The sequence below is a fragment of the Pseudopodoces humilis genome, chromosome 6 (assembly GCF_049639895.1).
Source record: "Pseudopodoces humilis isolate 2021_Gansu_Grassland_sample_001 chromosome 6, ASM4963989v1, whole genome shotgun sequence".
Taxonomy (NCBI): Eukaryota; Metazoa; Chordata; class Aves; order Passeriformes; family Paridae; genus Pseudopodoces; species Pseudopodoces humilis.
In genome coordinates, this window is record NC_142205.1 from 28,066,518 (window position 1) to 28,091,732 (window position 25,215).

The window sequence follows — 25,215 nt, forward strand, 5'->3', positions numbered from 1 at the left end:
TGGCAAACAAGGATTTTTAGTTCACACTAATTTTCTTCTGAACTCTTTGTAGGGCACAATTTTGCCAAGTTTCCTTTCAAATCTAGGATTTAAATTCAATTGCTTAGTAGTTACAGAGGAGTTCCATGCAAATAAAGCATCAATTAACCTGCTTTGTGGTTGCTGATTCCAAACAAAGCAAATTAAGTAACCTCTTAGATATGTGCCTGCCATCCCTTCCCCTTTGTATCAAATACTAGCATAAAATAGGATATAATCTCAAACTAGACTAGGAAAAGATCCTGTCAGAAGTATGGTAACAATTGTGTGCAGTCTGGGAGACAGACTGAGTAAATTGGCCTTCCATGACATTATGCTCATATATAATGGTAAATTAATGTTGGCACTGCTCTTGGCTGTCTGCATTCACACCCAGAAATGTGGAATTCATTTAATTGGATGGATTTCAAGTAATACTGGAAACTTCTGCCAATAACCAAATTGAATCTTCCCAGAATTAGAAAGATAGAGACCATTCCTGAAGAGAAGTGTTGAAAGGTTTGACAGACAATTGCTGACCCAAGCTAAAATGAGTGTATGCTTCAGATTGAAAGGCAGAGCTACTCAATAGCTCAATTATGCAAAATCTTTGTGTATCCCTGTTTTAGGATATGTGCCTAATTAAAGGAGTGTTTCCTTAATGATTTATACTAGCATGACTAACACCCTAGAAACTTTTCTCTCCCAAAAGAATGTTAAATTTAACCATGGCAGTGGCTTTCTGCTAAGAGTTACCTACTTTGTAGCTTTTTAGTTTATGTCAGTCATATTTCAGAATAATCTTATCAGTAAAAAAATGTGACACTCTGGAGTGGTAGATTGCTTATATGCTCTGGATTTTATACTATTTTCCACTATACTAGGTGAACTTTTATTAAATGAGTAATAAATTATAGTATTTCTTAATATCATATGCTGATCATATTAATCTCATCAGGTTCAGATGAATTTGTCACACCTAACTTTAAGAATGACACCAGTAGTAATATAACCTTTATCTTATTCTTTTTCTCAGCTAACAACACATTAGTCCAATATTCTTACTGATTAACCTTGACACTTCCTTTCTCTTTTTAGATTCCTCTTTAATGTCAGATTCTGTTTGTCTGTTTCCCTAGTTGAGTGGCAAGGGAGATAAAATAAGATGAAATTCCATCAGCCAGGACAACAGTAAATATGCTGCTTCAAACACCTCACCTGGCAGATTCAGTTTTCTCCTCTCTAGATGCAGAAAAGCAATGCATTATTTATAGTAATTTCCATACCACAAGTATTCTTACATAAATAAAACAATATAAAAAAGCAGTAAAAAAGACCACGTTCATCAGGTGCTTGCACCTCCATTATCACAAAATTAAACTGATTTCTATTATATTTTTTTTCCTTGGTAAGAACAGATCAAGCCTCTGTAGAGTAAGTCCAGCCATAATAAATGCTAATGGTGCAAAGAGCTGACATATTAGCAAAGTTAAGAAAAGATTGCTCTAATGCTTCAAGGTCATGTCACATAATACTTGTTTAAAATACAGTGTTACAAAAAATGATTAACCTCTTCACTCTAATTACAAACAAGGAAAATTTTAAATGACAGTTCCTGTCCCTAAGAATTTTCACAATTTAGATATATGCTAACTGAAAGACACTGAATATTGGCTTACATAATTAAAAAAAAAAAAAAAGTATTTACCCACGTGTTTGGCACAGCAACAGACAAAATGCAATCTCTGAAATCAGCAATACTGATTTGGGAATAAACCTGAGTAGGTTGGCATGCTCTGTGCACTTCACAGGCAGCATCAAATATCACAGCAAACAGAACAGATTCAAGGTATCTATATCAATGGCAACAGACTTGGTTATTTCCATTTGCACACATTTTTGTTGTGGCTGTTTATCTCCCACTGGAGTCCCATTTCCTGCCAGCTATTATCACCCTTACTCTTTCCCCTAATGTGGCTTTTATTTTTTTGTATCTATTTCCTGTGAGATGAGTGTATAGAACAGCCAGATCAGCATGCCCTATTTTTATTTTCCTAGAAAAACCAATCCTTACAAAACAGTTTTTCTTTTCTTATTACAGAAATATCTGTCCTATGGACTTCTCAGATTTAATACAATTTTAGAGCTCAGGCCATGTAGGCTTGGAAATTCAGGTCACTTCATCATGATCTTTATCATAAGGACAGATGCATGAATTTTTGGAAAGGTTGTTCTCTCTTTCTTTGCTTGGCTAACATTTACCTTCAAAATTTAGAGGTTGAAGAGAAGTGGAAATCCAATATCCATCATCACTTATAAAAAGCCCTGGTGTATATTAGCTATGTATATATGTATGGGTATTTTAATACTGCATAGATATAACCAAACTTTAGGAAGTATCATTAAATGTTAAGGCATTTGAGACAAGCACTAAATTTAGGAAAGCCCATATTATCCAGTACACTGCCACAGAGGAAGAAAACTTCCTTTGCAAAACAAAACCACCTCTTCTCAGCAAGAAGTTAAAGACAGCTAGATAATGAAAAATAAAACAGCTTAAATGACAGCATAATTTCTTCTTCAAACGGCAACCATTAACATAAAGCATGGACTTGCATTCTGTACAGAGGGAAAAATTGTAGTTGTACTGTACTGTTCCAGCTCACCACATAGTGTTAAAAAAGTCTACCAGATTTCACATTGAGAACACAAACATTTAGCTTTGCAAAATAATGAAAAATTTGTAAAATCAAAGCCAGATCAGCAGTCTTTTGTGCAAATCATAATCACTTTTGTAGAGTGGAATCAAAACTGCTCAGGAAGCAAGTGCCCTGTGGTCAGCGGAAAGAGGCACAAGATGTTTGTTCTGTGTTTTCACTTGTTGAACAAAATAAAGAGACATGCTGACAGAATTTTCATTAGCCATAAAAATAAGAGGAAGCCTATGGGCCAGGGAAAGCTTGACGAAGATATTTTCAGGGAACTAATTTAGTTTTTAATCACAGTAATGCCTGTTGGATCAGAGCCAATATTAGTTTATATGAGGTGATTTAACAGCAAATGACAAGCCACGCTGACTCTACTGAAAGAGTTGTTTTTCAAAACCATATTATTTGAATATCTGTAGGTATAAGAAAAACACACCTGACCAACTGCAGGGCCACCTTAAACCAGTTTTGACTTTCCATTGTATTCCCATGAGTTGCTGCTGTGTCAGAAACAGGTGAGTTCTCTATTGAAGAACAGATGCTTGCATAGGACTGGAAATGGCTTAGACTAGAAAGTGTTAATGTAAATCAGATATTTTCTTCTTTAAATCTCTACAGTCATAATGCAGCACTCATAATTTCTGCTTTGAGAATTTCACTAGGAAGAAAAGATTATAACTAATATTCCTTTGCTCATGAATTCTATACTTTCCCTGCTGTTCAGTGATATTTTCCCTTCAGTATATTTCTACAGGAGAGTGTGAAATGACTAGTGATGCCTTCTGCTCATGTCTCTCTCTTTACTGTCACACAGGAAAGAAGTTTGGCTTTCTTCCTTCTTTTGGCAAAAAGAACTTAATAAACTTTGCTTTTTTTTTTTTTTTTTGCTTTTTTTTTCATTCCCTTAGTTAGATTGAAGGGTTGCAGTTCTGCCAGAATAACATAAATGTAGCCAAGAATTTTTTATAAATATATATATTTTACGTACCACATTCACTCTAAGATTATACCCTTCAGAATAAGGTTACTCAACTAATTAATTTGGCAAACTTTTTTGCAGTCAGACAATTTAGTAACATTTAGTAACCAGGAAGAAGTATTTATTATTTAGTATTTAGTTTCAGTGGTCTTTGGCCTACCAGCTTCTGCATGCTCTCCTCCTTTCAGTGAGCTGTGGCAGACATGCAGAAATATAAATACTAAAGGACAGGATGCAGTATCACATTCAAATAAAATCTACCACCTGACAACAGTCTACTGTGAAAGTACCCCTGCTCTAACTAATGCCGAGGCCATACAAAAATATGTGCATAGAGACAAAAGGCTGTCGCATACTAGGAGCTCTTGTGTTTCTGTAAAAATGCTTTTAAAAATGCAGTTATTTATTGCTGCCTAAAATTGTGAGCCTTAATCCAGACCTACTCACTCCTGCAAAACCAACTGGAAATGGACAGAGGTCAGGGCAGCAAACCTGGGAACCTAATTTTGGCAGACCATATTCACTTGTTTCCAAGGCCAAAGACTTCTGCCTATTTGTTTCTTTGCATTGGCAGCCAATCTGAGCACTGGTTTATCAGGCAGCACTACCCACCCATGGTCTGACAGCTGAGGAAAAGCTGGAGAAAAGCCAAGGGACTCTACACAGGTAGATTAATGAGTCTGCAAAGACAGGTCTAGACAATCCCTGTTAAAGATACCACTTCAGGTTGAAGGTGGAAGCAAGGAAACCTCAAGTGAAATTTTGCAGGTATTGCCTACTCTGTCATTATCCAGGATTTTATGCAAAAAAAATTCTGACTATATTCCTGACAGATGCTGAAAAGGATTAAAAGAATATATACCACAGAGGTATGGATCAGCTGTTAGCAATTGTGATAGAATATAAAATATGGAGTAAATAAGAACAATTCTACTGCTGAGTAGTGTTTTAACTGTTTATTTTTGTAAGCCTGGATAAATACACAGCATTTCCCTTTCAAATATTAAAACAGAAAAATATTGAGTTTTGTACAAAAGTTCAAGTTCTTTCAAGTCCCTCTTGACTTTCCTTCAGGAGTTAAGAAACCAACTGCATTCATCAGTTACACATGCAGTGATGAAAGGCAAAAAATTGAAGATAATAACATATATTATTTTCAGTTTTTTATCTGTGAACATTCAAAGAACGTAAGAGAAATGTTGAAAATTTTCTGATTAAACTCAGATTTTTCTGCTCTAGTTTATAATCTCTGGAAATTCACTTAACTGAAGGGCATTTTAGGGCATTAGAGGACACGCAGTCTTCCTTCTCAGATATTTTTTCCCATTAGTACTTCAAGTAAAAGATTTACAAATACAATTACATTTTAAAAAAAATTAACCAAAATTATAATTTATGAAAAGATAATGTAATTCAAATTAAATAAATTATAATTTTGGTTTGATTTCATCACATTCTATTAAAAATAGCCATTATGGTTAAGATCAACAGCTGTTCTTTACAAAGATTTTCCACAATGTTTGTTGTCTAAAATATGAACTTTCACATTTCCTCTTTTTTCAGAGATTGCCTGTATTACCAACATTTTAGTTTTCAAAGAAATAGAGAGCCTGGAGGCAGCTGAATAAAAAAAACAAAAAAAAAGATACTTGTAGGTAGCAGCCACATTTGTGCTTTTCTTAAAGAATAGTAAATCTAGGTAGTAATCCCTATTTAACACAAATAATGTAACATTACTTTTCTCCCTTATTAGCAATAATAAAAGGTGGGAATAGCCATATAAAAGCACCCCAGTTCTTGTAAGCAACCAGCAGCAGAATACGCCAGCTAGAAAAATTGGGGGTTTTATTTTTCCTTTTTTTAAAATTATCTCCACAATACAGACACTTCTTTTGGTTATCTAACAAATGCCCAAGATAGGTGCGAGTGACCCCATGATAAAATTTGTTTCAATCACATACAAAGGGCATGAGCATCTGTTTTGATCTGTATAACAGATTTAAACAGATTTAATGAAGACGTGGTTATTATTATATTATCAATGAAACAATATTTTAAAATTTAGCAGTTTAAATTAATTTTAAATTAATTAATTTTAAATTTAAAATTCAAGATATATGAAATTTTTATTCAATGTAAGAAACAAATTTAGACTGTGATGGATTGACCTTGTCTGAATACCAAGTGCCCACCAGAGCCATTCTGTCACTCCCCTCAGCTGGTTTCAGGAAACAAAATAAAACTAAAGGCTCATTAGTTAAGATAAGGCAAGAAAAGATAACTCAGCAGTCACTGTCACAGAAAAAAATAGAATCAAACTGGAGAAAAAAATTAAATTAATTACCAATCAAAATCAGGGTAGGATAATAAGAAATAAAACCAAATCTCAGAACACTTTACTCCCACTCCTTCCCTCTTCACAGGCTAAGTTTCACCCACACATTCTCTACCTCCTCCTGCCCAGAGCTGCAGGGGGATGGAGAATGGGAACTTTGGTCAGTTCACAGATTGTTCCTGATGCTCAGAGGCACAGCTCCCTCACCATGGTGTGCACCACCGGCTGCAGGGGAATCTCTGCTCCTGCCCCTGGGGCACCTCCTCCTGTCCTTCACTGACCCTGGTGTCTGCAGGGCTTTTTCACTCCTATTCTCACCCCTAGCTTCTCTGGCTGCTGTTGCACTGGCTTTCTCTTCCCATCTTAATTACATTATCCCACACGTGCTACCACTGTCCTTGCTGAGCTCAGCCTTGGCCACTGTAGGGTCTCTCTGGGAGCCCCCTGGCCTTGGCTCTGTCAAACATGAGGGAAGCTTCTGGTGGCTTCTCACAGAAGCCATTACTTTAGTCCCTCTATTACCAAAACTTTGCCACATAAATTAAATAGAAAAATTTACCCATTTCAAGTCTGGGTCCTGTAGGAGTAGGAAAACAAATATCCAAGAACACCTGAAGCTATATCTGTGTCACCTTTAAGCAGTTGATAAAACAGTGAATTAATTGGAACTGCTGAACCAACCCTAACCTTTTTTTTTCCCCCCAAAGTTTTAACAACTTCAGTTTGCAAAAGAACAGTGCAAATAAAAAGATATGTCTCTTGTTCTAAATATTTTTTTCATTAATCCAGAGGAACCAGAAGTATTATGGTAGGCTTCTAAAGGGCTAATGTACCTGAAAAGATGAACTGTCATATATTGCTGTTCTAAGTTCACTGCACTGAGCTAAGCTATCTGTCTAATTTGAAAAATCCTAGTAAAGCAAGTCTTGCACAGAAAAATCTACATCTGTGTGGACAGCTAACTTTACCTGAATGTTTTAAAATTTTGCAGTGTTTTGTACTTTTCTTCTTCCCCTTTAGTTTCTCTAGGCTGAATATAGAATTCTGTTAACAACACATTTTTTTTTATTATTGTTTGTCAGGAATAAATAACTGCTCAACTATGCCGGGATCAGAGACAATCTTAAGATTTTCTCCGAGGATATTTTAATCCAGAAGATCTACGGGGGAAAAAGAACTGGATACAGCTGTGAGGAACAGAGCATGTTTACATATATATTAACACAACAATCAAAGACTGATCTGAATAGACCCATAAAGAAAGGTTGCAGGGATTTTTGTCAGCCACTGATCTCTAAAAATTCTGCAAGATATGCACTGAAACTGGGCCCCATATGTTGTGAATGCACATACTTCCACTTATATTCTTTGCTTGGGAACTTTGGAGCCATTATTCTTTTGCACACCTGTGAGGGCAAGATCCAGGTTCTATTTCCCAAACCCTGGGGAGTCCAGGCAGTGAGCCAAAAGCATTTACTCTCTTTTGTTGTATTTTAGCTGCAACCTCAGGTCCTCAACTGTGGATTAGGAGAATGAGGCAACTCGAAGGGGTGTGTGTGTGGGTGTGTGAATGTTACCTTCTTTCTCCTTCATTCTCAGCACCTCAACACCCAATCTCCTGACTGAGCATGTGAAGTGCCACATCTTACATCCTGTCTGTCACAACACTTTGTATTATGCTGCTTAGGCTAGCAGCAGGAAGGTAAGCCCTTCACAGGAGCTGCTCAGATGGCCTCATGCCTCTGAATTTTCCCCATTTCTGCCTCAAAAGAAACCCACTCTTCCAAATGCTGATTAGACAATGTAGTGCCATTTTCCTCCAGGAAACAAATCACCACCACTGATAATAGCTCTCTAGACAAATACTCACAAATTGGATGACTAATAGTAAAGGATGCTGAACTGTTCTAACTGGATAAGGGAAAATTCACATATAAGATCTTACTGAGAAGCATTTCCAAAGAATCCCTTGTGTGTCTGAGAAATCTTTCAATAATACTATTCTTAGAACTTAAAAGAAATGCCTACTCTACTGAATAAATTTTTTATCACTACCTAAGAAAACAATGATATTTTCTTTTTCTAATACTTAATACAGAATGATTGAGCGGAAGAGGAACAAAAAAAAATTACTCAGTCTAAGTCCTGGTCATGAAATTGTTTGAAACACCACCAGTTATAGAGCCTCCACAATTTCTGTAGACTACACATCAAAAATCTTCTGTAATATCCTCATATGTGCTGTAGTTGAGCTCTCTGCTCATTTTCTAATCCTGTTGTTGATTCATCCCAAGTACTATTTTTTCTTTAAATGTAACATCCAAATCTGAATACAAAGTACTAAATACTGATGCTTTGTCAGCATATTTTGCATATGCTGAACATATGCATAAGAATGGCCCAACCAAAAAATCAGAGGCAAAAAAATACTGAAAAACAGTTTGAGCAATATAGTTTAAAATGTTTAATAAATCATTTAGTTTGAAGCACCTGTGACCTGAACAATCACCATTTACAGACTCTCAGTACAGTTAATTGATTCTGAGGGTAAATGAAGTGACTACCTCATGGATAGGTTTAATATGTAATTAAAGTATTTGATAACCACACAATCTTGTCAGATTCTGTATTATGGAACAATAATGTTTAATAGTTCAATGTTTGTGTTTCTCCTTTGTGACATACAGTTTAAGGACTAAGCATTACAGGCTGCATACTAAACTTGGGTGTGTCCAAGCAAATGATTGCACTGAAATGGAATTATCCCAGATATAGAATGAAATGAATGTAATTGATCATATTGTGTCCTTTGACAAAGGGAAATATACTTAAACTGGAACATCCAATAGAAAATTCTAAGAAGAAAGTGTTTTAATAACTGATTTATCTGCAATAAAGAATATCCTTCATAACTTCAAAAAAACCTCTGAACAATATGCAAAATACAAAAATCTGCATGTTCTAATAAAATTAAATCAAAATGTCAGCGATTCAAAAGGAATTTACAAGATAATAGCAGAGTTAATGTGGGAAAAGAATGACTTGGTGGATATGCCATTTTTTGACACTCAGATGAAATATGAAGTTAACAATATTTAAGGTCAGGTGTTTAGATGCATTTTCCTTATTCAGGGCAGAAAAGTTACCTGGCAAATGTTGAAAACAGAAAATTAGGTCATTTGAAGAAATATTGGTAATTTTAAATTAGTGATTTTTTGCTCTAACTTTTAATTTTATTTTTTTTTAATAGAAGTTGAAGAAATATTAGATCTCACTAATAATGGGGAATAAGCAAGTCTCAGAACCCATGATTTAGGAATTCTGCAGGTGAGGCCCTAAATCCCTTGTATCTGTTTTGAGAAAAGAGGTTCCAATCTCACTCAGGATACTTAGCTAACCTGGCAAGCAGAAATAAGTGAAAAATAGGTCATATTGTGGTGTATTATCCATTTAAGAAGGAATAGTCAAATTTATAGGCAGTCATTGAGCAGCTTCCCCTCCTACTAAATGAACTGTAAAAGCAGGAAAAGGCAGGTACAAGGCAACAGTTTAAAACACAGTTTAAAAAACAAGTTTGCTATTGCTGAAGTACTGAAGCACTTCTGTATCGGTGCTGGACAAATCTGCTTTTTAGGGTTTGTGAGCCTCCATATTGCTGCTGCCTGACTTGGACAGAGGTGGCTAAAAAATATTGATGAGACTTGCCATCAGCCTTCAAATTTTCATTTGCATCCAGAACATATTAGAACTGTGATCCTCTAGCATGCAGCAGCATATTTTCTACTCAGAACCTGATATCCTCTGTTTTTAAATTTCATGTACAGTTAGAATAGGAAAAAGAAAAAGCCATCAGATCCCTATCATTGGAAAATAAACCAACTTCATCCACAATTTATTAGTCATAGCCCAAGAATATTTGGTAGCCATGTGTTGATACTTTTCTTCCCTAAAATTAAATTGCTTAGAATATTGTGGATTAAAACATCAGGTGAGAAATAATGAAGAAACTATCAAATAGCAGACAAAACCCCCATGACTTTCACTTCTATTTAGTCAGCATAGGCATCGGTATATTCTAAACAGCTTTTCATTTTAAAACATCATACACTATATGACTTGTTGCAGTTGAAAATCTGATTAGTTGTGCACATTTACATTGCATGTCTCTATATTATCTATGTCCAGAGATTTAGGAAATGGGAGTTACATCAGCTTCTTAATTTAACTATTTATTTTTCTGAATATGACATTAGAGACAAAGTAATGGCATGGATGTAATTAGAAGCTAATAGAAAGTGCATTTGCTTCAAATACTTGGAGATTTATTATTAATATCAACAAATGTGCACAATTCTATAATCACTTTTTTTTCTCATCATAAAACAGAGAAATAACAAATAATATCACTCAAAAATGCATCAGAATAGGGCAAAAGAAGTAAAATAAATCTTTGTATCATTTTTACTACTAGAAAAAAATATTTTTCCTTTTAACTAGATCAGCTTAGTTGGCTCCCATAATCTTGCCATGAGGAGAACAATAACATACCTGTTTTCCACCAGCACTGTGATCCTTTCCTTCATCTGCAACTGGCATTGAAGGGCAAAGCTAAAATACACAGCCTTCAGTATCACTTCCAAAGTTATTTGTACGACTCTTGAAATATAAAATGTACAGAACTTAATAAGATACCTCAGCAAAACAATTACCATTTTATCAGATTAACAGAGAGCAGAAGTAATTTGAATCTTACTTGTGATATGCAAGAGAATAAGCCCCGAAAAATATCCTTGAAACCAGAGAGTAGCATGCCCAGAGATCTCATGCACTAAGCAGGCACAGCATTTATTATTTAAACTCAAGATCTACAGCCAGGTCTTTTTCACCAGCAGTTTAGGCATCAAGCCCACCAGATCCGTGGCTGCCAGCTGGGCTGCCTGGCCTCCTGGGTATCCCAGGAGAAGTTGCCCCCAATGGAGCCAGCAAAGACAGTCCATCAGGCACCCCTGGCAATCGGGTCTGGGATCCCAGCAGTTGGGAAGCTGCCCCAGCCTTCCCACAACTGAGGGAGCCAGCCAGTAGAGAGGCTGAGGCAGTGGGGAACCTGCAGTGGGCAGCAGCAGAGAGAGCTCAGAAGAGCTCTGAAGGAAGCATTCTGACCTCATCAGATCCACTTTGCAAAACTCATCATGTGGCTGCACAGGGAGCAGCAATCCCAGTTAGCAGTACTGCCTAGCAGCTGAGAAGCCAGGCATTCCAGAAGCACTCATTCAGTCTGATGATACTACCAGTGTCTGCTTTGGAAGGGAGAGGGGTAGCAGCTCACATCACTGATACGAAAAGAAAATGAATCCATTTGCAAATTGGCGAGGTCAGAAAAGAGGCCTTTGATTTACAAATATTATTGGAGATCTGCACAGCTAAAAGTATCCATAAAATTTGGATAGACCAAGGCAAGGGATATGAGACTAGAAGATCAAAAGATTAAAACCTTAGGTAAGTCACAAAGCTCTACAAGAAAACATGTCGAGATGAAGAACAAGGGATGGGATCACCTTGCTTTGAGATGATTTATTGCTCAAGTAGCCAGATAAGATATCAGTCTCAAGGCGTGAGATTTAGAGGAGCAACATGTCAGCCATGAAGCTTGAGGAAGTCACGAGTTTCTTCTTTGCACAGAAATATATAACATTTTAGCCCAACAGGCAGTTGATATGAAGCTTGTTTTCACTTATTAACCCATCACCTTTGCATAATTTTGCTGCACTGTGTCTCTCTCTTAGCCACTAAGCTGACAGGTCACGTACTCATACACACCTCTGTTATAGTTTCTAGATCTCTAACCTACTCTGTAACTCACACTATTACAGTTCAAACTTCAAACTGTTTTATCTAATATAATTTCTTACCTACTCTAGGCATATTCTTACTCATAATTATAGGGATAGAAGTTTATAATTTCTCCACCCAATGTCTGTGTACCTTCATCACAACAAAATCACTCTGCCAGCAAACTGCCCTGAGGGAGATTTAACAAGTCTGCATCCACATCCATCTGCTTGTGCCTAAACTCTGATCCCTAAAATTTCAATGCAATATGAGGAACTGTGACCAGCTCAGTGAAGGTCCAGTGACCCATTTGCACTGGTCAGTACAGAGTGATAGTCTCTCCATAAGTGGGAGATCTCTGACAACAGAATTGGGGTGCCATATTCCTTTTTCTCCATCCCAATCTCTATGAGGATTTTTTTCTTGTGTCCTAAGCTAACTTTTGAAACACTGGACTCTGGAGAAAAGGGCTTCAGTGCTCCTCAGCATGCTTAGACAAAATACTTGGCATTTTGAAGGCCCACTCTAACAGCAAGACAAACAGCTGGGGACAGCAAACAGCAGGATAAAGTGTGTGAAGATCAACTGTCCTGTAAATGATTTCCAAGAAACTCCTCAGAGTGAACCAGCAGCTTAATGCCTCTCTATGAGCACAGATCTGCAATGTCAATCTGTGACATGCAGCCATTGCTTCAGAATCCTAAAAAAAACCCAAAAAACAAAAAAAACCCCACATTTTCCTGGAGTTCCATGGCAAACTCCCTCCAGCTACTCAGCAGGTATTCCCTGAGATGTAAGCTGGTCTGACAGCAGAGAATTGGTTGGTTGAACAGTGTGAAGTGAATGCTCATGCTCTCAGCAGGGAAAATGTTTTTGTGGATACTACTACACGCAATGGATTGTACAAAACTCTGCTGAAATGGATGTTCTTGGTTTGATAAGATGAAAGGGGTGTTTTCAAATATCCTGCATAAAGCCAGTGCAGGCAGCACACCCCTAATGGAAATTTTAAAAGTCACTATTATGCAGCAAGCCATCATCAATTCATAACTTCCACAAAGAGGTGCTACTGCTCTGGGGATCTGCACTGCTGTTTTGCCATACTTGCCTTAGATGCAAATATAAGTAGCTCACACTGCTTCCTATTTAGAAGTGAATCAAGTATTTCTAGGCAGAAGAATGGTTCTTTCTGTGGTGGGTGCTTCAGCCAATAATTTCTTGTTTATTATTTCAGATAATCAAAACACAGTTTTTCTGACTTCCAACAAAATGCGAAGCCATTCTGGTTTAGGATCTCAAATCATAAGCCCAAGCTTCCGCATCAATTAATTTTGGGCAGAGACTTTTTACAAGAGCATGTACTGACAGGACAAGGGGGAATGGATTCAAACTGAAAGGTGGTAGTTTTAATTTAAAATTCTTTATTGCGAGGGCTCTGAGGCACTGGCACAGGTTTCCCAGAGAAGTTGTGGATGCCCATCTCTGGAAGTGTTTAAGAGCAGGCTGGATGGGGCTGTGAAAAATCTGGTTCAGTGAAAGGTGTCCCTGTGTGTGGCAGGGGGGCTGGAACTAGGTGATTTTTTAACATCCCTTCCAAGTCAGGCTATTCTATGATTCTACAGAAGTCTAACATTTTTCTTTATAATACTAAAAGAGGCTTCTCTAAATGTATAAACATATCACCAATGTCTTTCAGATACCTAGTCAGATACACTTCTGCAGACAATTGTCTCTGTGAGACCCCACAAATCATCCTCCTTTGGTGTATGTAACAGAAAATTTTTCAAAACCAGTATTTTAGAAATTCTTCTTTTTATGCCATCCATTTATGAGTGCCATTCCCCTGTGTACTGATACTTTGACTGGGTAGGTCTTTACAACCTTGGCTTTTTTATGGTTTACTACAACCAGGATCTTTACTCTCAATTATCACCAGTCCTTGTTTTTAAAAAACATCCTCTGTTACCTGGCTTGGAGTTAAACCTACTGAGAGATCTGGGGTTAGAGTCTGCTCTATTTTTGTGCTGGTAAGCCTGCAGCAACCCTTTCTTTCTGCTTCACACAGGTACTAGTCTTGCCAATATCAGATCTTTCCTGATCTTTTAAAGTACGTGATGCACTTCTTCAGAGACTTCTCCATTCTTCACATGTAGGAGACTATTTCAAAGAAAGCTAGAACTTTTTCCCTGAATAATACCACAGCTTGAGATACTACTTTATCTTGATAGAGCCTTACTTGTAGAGGTGAAAAGAGAATTTTAAACCAAATTGATTTCCAATTCTAGTGATCCCTGAGCACCCTCATATAGAAACATGACCAAAGTATTCACAAGCACTTCAGGGATGGTTATATGTGGTGTTGATATTAAAGATATTATCACATGCACAAAAACTCTTCAAGACTATGTTGGTCAAAAAGCTAAAGTGCAGAAGTGTAGAATATAAAAGCCCTCTAAGTACTGCTTGCTGTGGATTTTTGTTTTGTGTGTAGAATGCCAAGAATCTCAAAGATCTCTATCTAGAAAAATGACTGTAACAGATGCCAATGGCTGTATTGCCTTTCTGCACCTTCCCTCAAAAAATATCCAAACTATTATAATGACCTACTTGGCAAATCTTGTCAGTTCACCTGGTAACTTTCTGACTTCATCATTCCCAGAAGAGCTGAATGCAGCCCTCTTCATATTTCAATCAATCTGGCCTCATCACAACTCCTTTTCTGAACATTCTAATTTATTTAGGTTTCCTTCAAAAGTTTAATCAGTGTATAAACACTTCACAAATTTGCTAGAACCAGAAGTTTTCCATCTTTGCTGATACTTAAGTATATCTACCAATTGCTTTGGCCAGTAGGCATTCTCTCTCTCTCATTGTCCATGCACTATGAAAGGCAAACGTGGAGTAATATAGACTGATTGTTTTATTCCAAGTGTCCCAGTTCACAGAAAATGGGCATTTTGAATACACCAATCTCCCTTGTCATTTTCAAGAGATACTTTTTCCCCTCTGTGTTACAGGGGGTTGGCAGTTTAGCTAAAAAGCCTCTGTAAATTGAAGTTTGCTGGCTGCCACAGAAAAGCCTTTAATTTCCTCTACGCCTACCCTTACAACTTGGGATAGCTCAAGAAAGAGGAAGATATTACCCTATGAACTAATAATTTAAGGTAAATTTCAAACCCCTTTATTATTAATACAATATTAAAGACAGACATAAGGCTTTAAACATAAATGAAAATATAATCTTCTCTTTGGAAGCATACATTCAAACAGAACATTAATTTTTATAAATATAATAGACCAAATATAAAGGCTGAGTACAGAGACTAGAGGTAAACATATAAAATGGACTATGAGTAAAAAATAACTTAGCAATGATGGTTGTACACAAGTATGCCTGTAGCCTCACCTGTTATCTCAAGGAAATCATGCTGGTGACAGCATCTCCCTCTGAGAATTGGTTTATCTTCATGCTGTGACAGATCTGAGCCACTCTGAATTGAGTTATAAATACCTCGTGTTGTTTACAGCCTGAATACATTGAGATACCTCCACTGTCTGTGAAACAGGTGGGATGTAAAAATCAATAATTAAAGAAATAGTAAAGGACAAATTCAGAACAATTGGCTGAGAGGATTATGGCTCTGCCTCTTTATTATACATTTCTGTAAACCAAAATCTAGAACAATTGCAATTCTACAAAACAGGTTGGAAAAAACTCTAGTTCAAGGGAAAGTTGTGTGAGAAGCATGAGTGTGGAGTGTGGTTAGCAGAGGCAACAATACATATACTAAGAGGGACAAAAAGTATTTTTTACATAGGTATAGAAGATTTATCTTCTTTGCCATAGTACTGTCTTGATTCTTTCCTTCTACTGTTGTGTAAATAAAGGTATTTGCAGAATAAAATAAATATGTCCGCAAGGGAGAGAGGTGGAATAATTTGCCTTCAACACTTATTCTGTTCAAATGATTTTAAACTTCTCACTTATGGGGACATGCCTAAAAGCAGAACAAATTTGTCTCTGAACATATGACAGAACAGCTCTGCCTTCTGAAGCTTTCTCTCAGACCTCAGGAGTCAATTTCTGTGCTACCCAAATCATTCAGTAACGTAGAGCCAGGCAACCACTACCTATGTTTAATTCATATAATGCAAAGTAATACCTTTAAGGCCAAAAAACGGGAAATGTGTAGTGAATCTGAACAGGATATGGAGATTAGCTTTTATACTCATAACAGTGAATATCCTTGGCTTTAAAAATCAGAGAAGAGCCAAATACAGCCAAAACCTGTAGTGCTGTTGTATCAAGAATCCATGTACATACACATCTCCTGCGGTGAGACCTAAAAATACCTTAGAACTTGGAGAAAGGTCTTAACAATCCTGTGTGAAAACTCAGAATCTTATATCACCGTTTCTGTTTGTGAGAGAACTTCAAGTTTCCAAAATGAAAATGATAGAGGGACCTTTAGAGAAGAAAGACAGGTATAAATGTAGGATTGGTGGGGGAAAAAGAAAAGCCTCAATGAACTTACATTGTTTGGACAAAAAAGGTGAAACAAAAGCACAACGTGGCATATTTATTGAGAATTAAAATTCATTGAATTATGATTATTACTAATGGTGAAGATTTAAATACAATTTATTGAACTTAAATTCAGAATGTAAATAAGGCACGCTGAATGGAAACATCCACTAAGAACTTGTGAAATTTGCTAGGTATGGTAACAGCAATTGAGACTGTAATGAGGGTGGTTTTTTTTCCCCAAAAGGTTATAGCCTACTGGAGCAAGAAACAACTTGGGCAAAATCTAGTCAGACACCCTTCAGCAGACCAAGGCTATTTCTTCTGCCTATGTATGTGGCAAATGTTAAATTGAAATTTCAATTGAAAAACCTAAAGGTCACTTTTATTTCTTTATAACATTTGGTACTAAGTGTCTTGTGCTAAGCTTCAGAGAACATAAAAAAATCAAAAATACTTCTTAAAAGACTGTGGAATACCCCTTCATTGCATGAAGAATGAGATTTGTAAAAAAAAAAAATAAAAAAAATTGCACATATTCACATATTTCAATTCTCCTTGTTACTAAATATTTAACTTTGTCCCTGAAAATTTTATTTCAGAATTAGTGGAGTAGTGATAAAAGTAGTGTGATAAAAGCAGTGACTACTGAAGAGTCTGAGTGAAGTTAAGCAGTGTATAATCCTCACACAGCATGTCAGAGTTGCATCTGAAATTTCCTTGAGAGAAGTAATAACAAGTTCTTTACCAATCTCTGATGGCTGGGATTACTGCCTTTAGGAATGCTCAAATATTACAACAGCAGGGACATCTCATAAGATGCCATGGAGAGAAAAAAACCCCAAAAACTATTGGGAATGAGAAGAAAACAGATACCAGTGCAAAGTGACTAAAAAGGGACCACATCATTATTTGTACAGCATGCAAGCATAGGGATGCAATGGAAAAAGTGACACTAAAACTATATAAAAAAAAAAATGCTAGATCAAGAACTTCAGAGGCAAAGAGCTCTAAAAAGGATTTTGAGAAATTAGGTAGTGTTAGTGAAGAAATGAGAAAGGCTCTTGAGGAAGACACTCATAAAAAAATAAAATACTTTTGATAGATTTTTTTTTTCCTTTAGAGACAAAGAAGATTTACCAGGAAGCTAAATACTGAAATAAAAAATTAGACAGCTCTGGTTTTTTTTTCCTACAATATACATCTGGAATGTATTCACAGTTAGGCTAAAGGAAGTGAATGCAAAATAATGTCAGGAAAAGACAAATAGTAAAGTGAACACTTGTGATAAGAAGTTCCATTTTCCCAAATTTGAGTTATCATTAGCAAAGAGATGGATAGATAAAATCTTTAACTGTAAAATGCCTGAGGCAAAACTGGAGTTTGAAGAATCACTAACAAAGAGTTTTGTCAAAACTTTCACAGAAGATAATGTAAACAGTAGGGAAGGAACACTGGCCCATTAAGAAAAGAGTGCTACTCATTGTCAAGCAATGCCCATGTTAGATTTATATCACCAAAGTGTACATGTAACTTTTCTCTAAAAAATCTTTTTTCTGTTTCTCTGTTTCTGCTGCACTTCTTCTTTATTTTTCTTTTTATTCTTGGATTTCTCAGCCGCCCTTGGACTGAATTCTTTCGGGATCCTCCCTCATGGGGAGCCCTGCTTATCTCAGTTCTTATGATTCGAAGAAAACTCCCGAGCTCGTTAGAATTTTGTTTCTCGTGTTTATTAACAGGTGATCACAAAACTTAACAGGTCTCTCCAGGCTGGCTACACAAGGTTAATCTTTGCAATCTGGTACATTTCTTTCTTCTGATGGTACAAACAAGGCCTTGTGGCTCACTTCGTGCCTGATGCACAAAATGGCCCTGAAATACACAGTTCTTTTATCTTTATACCTATTTTTGCCCAATTAACAATAGACACATGTATTATTTTTCTTAATGACCCAATGACCCATCACCTCTGTGATGCACTGCGGCATTCTCTGTCTAATCACTTACTATTACCCAAAAACCTCTAGGAGAAGAACATGAAGAAGAAAGAAGGACAAGGGACAACACCCTAAATCCTCCATCTTGTCTCCTGTTCTCTAAACTAACTTTTTCACCCAATGATTTAAAAAAACTTTCTAATCTACACACTTACACTTTTAGCTTTTTCCATCTAACTTTAACATTTGTTTTCATGTTTCACCATGAAAACACGATCATGAATTTCATATTATATGAAATTCAGTGTTTTTCTGGATCTTATATCTAAGTATCAGAAACAAGGGCACACACTCTGTATTCCAGACTCCAACAGTGCATACTCATGAAGAACTTGAACCACAGACATTCAGATGCAGAGCTAATTTGCATATGCTCTGGGTATTTACATTGTATTGACTGTGGGAGAAAATCAAACACAGAGTAACAAATGGACAAGATCAAGGCTCAGACTCTTTCTTACCCACAGTGTTAGACCCACCATTGCAATGCCTTCCTGGCACAGCAAACATACAAGGTGGACAAACTTTGACCATAACTGGAATTGCAGTTATATTTATAGTATATAAATATACTAGTATATTTATACTGGTAAATATACCAGCATATATTTATAGTAGCTGAGTCTGACCTTAAAAAAAACAACTCTTCTTTTCAATAGACTACATTATTCAGAGTTATCAGTTCAGGCTGAAAAGGCAATTTAAACACAGTAAGAGTTTCCAGCTACGGGAACTGAAGATACCCAGTCATGTCAGATATCACACACTCTTTTGTCTAAGGCCCTGAGTGACAGGCTGATTTGATTGATATGTCCTGAAGTCCCATTACAGCTAAGAATGTCAAACTGCAGCCAGCTCTCTACTGTCTTTATTCAGTTCTGTTAGGATAAAACTGAAGGGTTTATTCTATGACATAATAATTAGTATGTAGAATCTGAATTTTTCATGTGCTTGTCATTGTTAAGATACAACACAATAAGAGTAAAGCAAACTGTCTAAGAACAATGCAGTTCCAACTTAAGAACTTCTGTGTGCTTAGGAAACTTATATTAAGCATAAGAACAATCTGAAAATTTTACTCATCGTAGAAAAAGAATGATAAGAACAAGTTTAAGACAAGGAATTGACAGTTCAATTCCTTCCTTCAATTCCTAAACCACTACACCTTTTTTACTACTTGGAATCTGACATATCATGGACAGATTTTTTTGAGGTATATAATATTTATATGTGAGTGTATGTATATACACACACATCTATACTCCATGTGTTGGTGCACTGTCTATGAGTTTTAATGTAAGCATGTGTGCTCAGCCCATTTTTGATAATTTCAGTATTTCAGTGCTTATGAAAATGTAGGAAATTTTTGAAAAGCCAACATAATTAAACTCATCCTTAAAGAGAAAATTTTGGTTTGCCTTGTTCCACCTAACCAGGGGATTACCTAACCCTGTAAATTACCAGCCAGTACTTCCCTGATGACAGACTCATCCTCTGCATGTAAACTTGTCTTCCATTCAGAATTTAGGCAAAATTCATACAGAATATGGTCTTTGTCAATGACTCCTCCAAGGCGTCTTGCTACCTCATTAAAAATTGACAATCTTTGTAAGAAAATGGCATTTGACTAATTTTGAAAGTTTCTCATGCCTCCACAAGAATAGATTACTGATAAACAAGCTTGGTTTTCATCACTAACTTCAACAGATACAAAAGGTGTCCTTTTTTAGGATATCTTGCTGTAACTTAACAAACTTATTTGTGTATAAGGTAACTTTCCATAATTCTAATAAAGCTCCATGTTGCAGTGTAGCATTCTGCGCTCCAGATGCCAAGATAATTTTGACAGCTTGGAGTTAGATCTGTTCTACAGAGGACTTCCTGCCTTTTATGATGAACAAGATATAGATATCTATGACTTAATAAGACTTAAACTTTATTAATTTAGGTCATCTGAGAATTCATACAGTAGAGGTCATAATCCTAGAACTAATCACTCTTCATTTGAAACTCTCCTTATCAGTCTTCAGTATCTTGTTTCTAAAATCCACCCCTATTTTTACCTCCTTTGTAGTTGACATTACAAGTTCCATAACAATATTTTTTATTTAAGACATTGTTGCAATCTGTCTCTGGGAATCAGAAAATCAGACTCTGCGTGGCATGAGATCTATCCAGGACATCTATCAGAAGACGGTACAAACAATTTCCTTATCCTTATCTACCATGTCTTTCAAAATCAGTTTTCTCCAAATTACTCTGGTATCAAATATGATAATTCAATTATTTCTTAAGTTAGATGGTTTTGACCTCATCAGCTAAAAATGATTTGACATTTTCTCTTCCAGAACTTTTACTGCAGTAATTTTACAGGAAAAAAAAGTCCTAGATTTTTTTTTTTCTTCCACTCATTAACTTAATAGAAATAAACAAATCCAAAGAGTTTATGTGTGGTGAAGAATAATAATCTCTGAAAGCTCCTTCCTGAATGCTGAAAACTGTAAGAGAGGTATTGAAAAGTTTGAGAGTAGTTCATCTAACTTTCCAGTCCACTACCTGAATTTTGTAATATAGCACCTTTTATGAATGGAACTCCTTCCTTTTTAATTTAGTAAAGGTTAATATTGTAGACTCTCTCTTGTATATTTGTTTTAAAGACGGAGTTCCACCGTAAAAAAGAGGAAGAAACCAAGAAAACCTAGTCTGAGTTTATGAACTGTGTACATTAGTTCCAAGTGAAGCCAATGATTCGAAAAAAAGTAGGGCTGGGAATAGGAGAGAGGGGAAAATAAAGTCAGACTAGTGTTGGGTCAGCCATTATATATTTTCTAATCATTCTTGCAGGAAATGATTGGTGATTAAGTTTTCATAAAAATCGAGACTCTGGATCAAGATATATGAGAAAAATATATATGAGTTTACTCTTACAAATCTGAAAGCTGTTAATAATTTTACTTTCTTCTCCCTGCTTTTCCCAAGTTTCCTTGAAATTCATACTCTAGAAAACTTTGGATTCTACCTTCCAGTCTTTTCTTTTTTTTTTCCTAAAATCAGTCAATGTTTTAAATATCTTTAAGGTGTCTTTGTTACCTTGGGTATAAGATATAATTTTAAACTGTATTATAAATTATCAAGTGTATAACAAAGTTAGTCTTGATGCTAAAGATATTTTTTTTCTTGTCTCTTTTTTCCCTTCTTTCTTCTCTCCATCCCTCTCTTTGAATAAAGACATGCAAAAGACCTGGGAAATGAGAGCCTGTCAACCACAGTCATGCTGCAAGGATCATCGTAGGAATGAGATCTTTACATAAAAACCCACACAGGTAGCAGCAGTGCAGATTCCTGGAACTATTACCTAATTATCTGCTAGTCCAATACTAGTGCAATTACCCAATGAAATTAGAAAACTCTCCATTCTCTGTATAAAGACTTCTTGCCAAGGTTGTTGTTTCCACCCACTACAGTATATTTTTGACATGAGGACACTAGTTCATTAAGGTCAATGACAAATTTTATATGGTCCACTAAACAGCCAACTTAATGAAAATTTTTGGCTGATAGTTCCTTATAGCTGGCATAACAAAGAGCTGACTAAAGTATTCCAGTGTTCAGTGAACAATGATAACAGTGTCTATTAAGGGAATGCAGCTATGCCAAATACAATCATATATAATCAGCTGCTCCAGAAATCCCTGTCGACACACTGCCGAATATCATCAGTCAGATGATGCATCTGCTACAAGTGGCAGCTGTTGTGCTCTGGAGTGTAGACAATTAGACATGAATACACTCCTTGGGCTATCTGCAGCACTCAAGCATGGTATTAACTGACACCTGTTAAGCTCTAATCCCTACAGTTTTGATACCTATCCATGATAATTATTGAAAATACAGTTTAGGATATCTAAAGACACGAGATTTCATAAATTACAGTGAGCATCACAGCAACACTTCATGGATTTTTGGACTTTAGGAAAAGCTCTTTAAACAGTTCACAAATGGTCAGGCTTACTAAAATTATAAGCCTCTTAGCAAAGTCATAAATGCCAAGCACCAAGTGTATTGACATGTAATTTAATATATGCTGCAGTGTCATTTTTTTATACGTAATTTCTGAAGTAGTAATAAGTAATATTGCAAGAAGTATTAACTATATGAAGAGGAGACTCAGAGAAAAAAATCCCTATATGAAAGGTTGCAGAGAAAATGAGCATAAATCATTACCTTTGGTGTAAATATTTACAGAGGCAATGAGCTGAGATTTTTATTGGATTTTGCTTTTTTTGATTAGATCTGGATGTTTCTTCATATGACTAGATTAATTGATAATTTTTATTAGTCTTCTGACAAATTTTTCTTGTAATGAGGAAATTATAGAGATGTTTATTAAATTGTTACATATATCTACAAGAAAAATGGACTGCTTCAGATGTCCTTAAAAAACACCAATCATGTAAAGTTATTAAAAAAGTGTTCCCTAATTAACTCTTCCACAACCTAGAAAAATATAATGCCCAGGCAAAACACAATTAATCATGAAAGCATACCTGAATTGCAGGTATTTGCAAACTGTATTTGAATTCTTAAAGTCAAAGTTTGTTCATTATTGATTGAAAACAAACAATGGCAATTGTTCTCATACAAAGTGATAAAGCAGACATAGATAAAACACACACACTCATATATCCTTAAGAATCATGACAAAAGTTTCTGTTTAGGTTTATCTTTCTCTCTTTCTGATAATTTTTCTTGCAAAGCATGAATGAGAAATAAGAGATTTTGTATAAAATCCAATTGCACAGAATATTAAAAAGAGGGCTCTCAAGACACTATAAATATGTAATGCCTTATTTTAATAATTGTAAGAGCTGCTAATTTACTAATTGCAAATCTATTATCACATTTTTTTATTTTTAAAGCACAGTGGGAAGCTAGGCTAACATCATTTGAAAAACAATATTTGTTCCTTTAAAGCTTGTCATGTTGCTGAAGATTTGTTTCTTAGCTTCATTTAGTTTTCTTGGGTTTTTTTTTTTAATGCACTCCTGAATGGTTCTTAAACTGGATCTAAGGCATTCAAAGGAATGTGGTCTTAATCACTGCACATTGTTTTATTCTCAGAATTTGGGTAAAGCCCATAGAGTATGTGGTACAAAGTCATTTACTGAGGTACATACTGAAAAGTTAGCTGTTAACCCTGTGAGCAGCCTCATAAAACTTACTGGAGATTGTCACCTACCAGCAGTTAAAGCCTTGTCTGTAAGACTGGAACTTTAGCAACAGCCTCATAGAAAGCAAAATACTTATGATAGTCTCCAATAATGAAGAAAAACCAAACATTTGAAAATAGCTTAGTTACTTTTTTTCCATGCAGAAAACACTAAACTATATATTGTGATGGCTATTCAGCTGTCTGGAGAACTCTAAGCCTGAGAAGGCAACAGCCACAGTGCACACACTAGTAGACAGTTCCCTCCAACAGTACTTACCATGCTGCTTCACACTTCTTCATACTGCTGTGGCTGAGGACATAAAGTGTTACAGAGACAAAGTGTTACAGGATGCAGAACATAACAACTACCTCAGAACTCAGCAGTAAAGACAGCAGAAGAGCAAGGATTGGGATTTGATCAGGAGCTAGAGCCAAATCTACTTGGGAAGACAGAAGCCTTGCAGGATGATGAAGCCACCAGCTGCAACAACTCCAAACACTGATTACCAAGCGAACACCCAGTAGGCCCACCTGGAGTCTTAGATACTTTTTTAAAATCCCATTTCCCTCAGCAAAAAAAATCATTTTGTCTTTCTGAATGCTCAGAGAGCAACATAATTTATACTTCAGATGAATATGTGGGATGAATTTTATTGCAATAACCATTTTAGGAATATGAGGATCAGCAAATTACTAGAAAATAAAGTACTACTAGGAAAGGATGAACTGTGACCAGAAGTTATTCAAAGGCTATTTCACTGAACAATAAAATAGTCAAACAAAACTAAAAATGCTGCTTCTTTGGTATGTTTTTAATACAGGTTTGGGAAATGACAGCTAAAGGTCTAAGCAATGGTCTAAGAACAGATTTTTCTTGCTTTCTAGCATAGCTTGATTCATGTGCTTTGGGAAAGGTGGTTACAGGTCTCTGTAACTTCAGGAGTGTGCGTGACTCTTGTCACAAGATGTGAATAACACCAGAGGAACTGATGTACCCTCTGCAGCAACACTTTCAGAATTATAGATTTATAACCCTCAGTCATCCTGTTAAGACTGCACTTTAGTAGAAATGGAACCAGCCTACTGGCACTGAAAATTAAAAGGGTTGTAGAGGACTATTAATGCTAGGGGCTAGGTGATTTCCAACAGGCACATAGGAGCACCTGGTTCAGAATGAGGAATCCCCTAAGAGGATGTGGTTGATATTCATGTGTCTCTGAAAGGCCAGGAAGGAATAAACACAAAAATAGGACGGACATACCAGACTGCTAGCCAGAATCACAGCATCACACAAAAATAATCAGACCAGAAATAAAGACCTCTGAGGTCTTCAAGTCTGACCTGTGACCCAACACCACGATGGCAGCTAGACCATGGCACTAAGTGCCACATACAGCTGTTCCTTAAAAACCTCCAGGGATGGTGACCCCACCACCTCCTTCAGCAGTCCAATCCAATATCTAATCACTCCTTCTGTGAAGAAAATCACCTTTTCTTTGGAATCAAAGTAGAGTAAAGGTAAAATTAATTTTCTGTGTCAGAACTTCAAGCCTAATGCAGAGGATGGTACTGAGGATATTCCCACACTCAATGTATTCTGTGTAGCAGACAG

General features: G+C 36.2%; 1 long non-coding RNA gene across 1 annotated transcript in view; it reads right to left on the minus strand.

Moving 5' to 3' along the window:
• Window positions 1-24,015, minus strand: part of LOC148184134 (uncharacterized) — a 34,981-nt gene extending 10,966 nt beyond the window's left edge. Inside the window, exon 1 of the long non-coding RNA XR_015772802.1 lies at window positions 23,881-24,015. This is a non-coding gene — a long non-coding RNA (uncharacterized LOC148184134). The remainder of the gene's footprint in view (window positions 1-23,880) is intronic.
• Window positions 24,016-25,215: the final 1,200 nt, after the last annotated feature.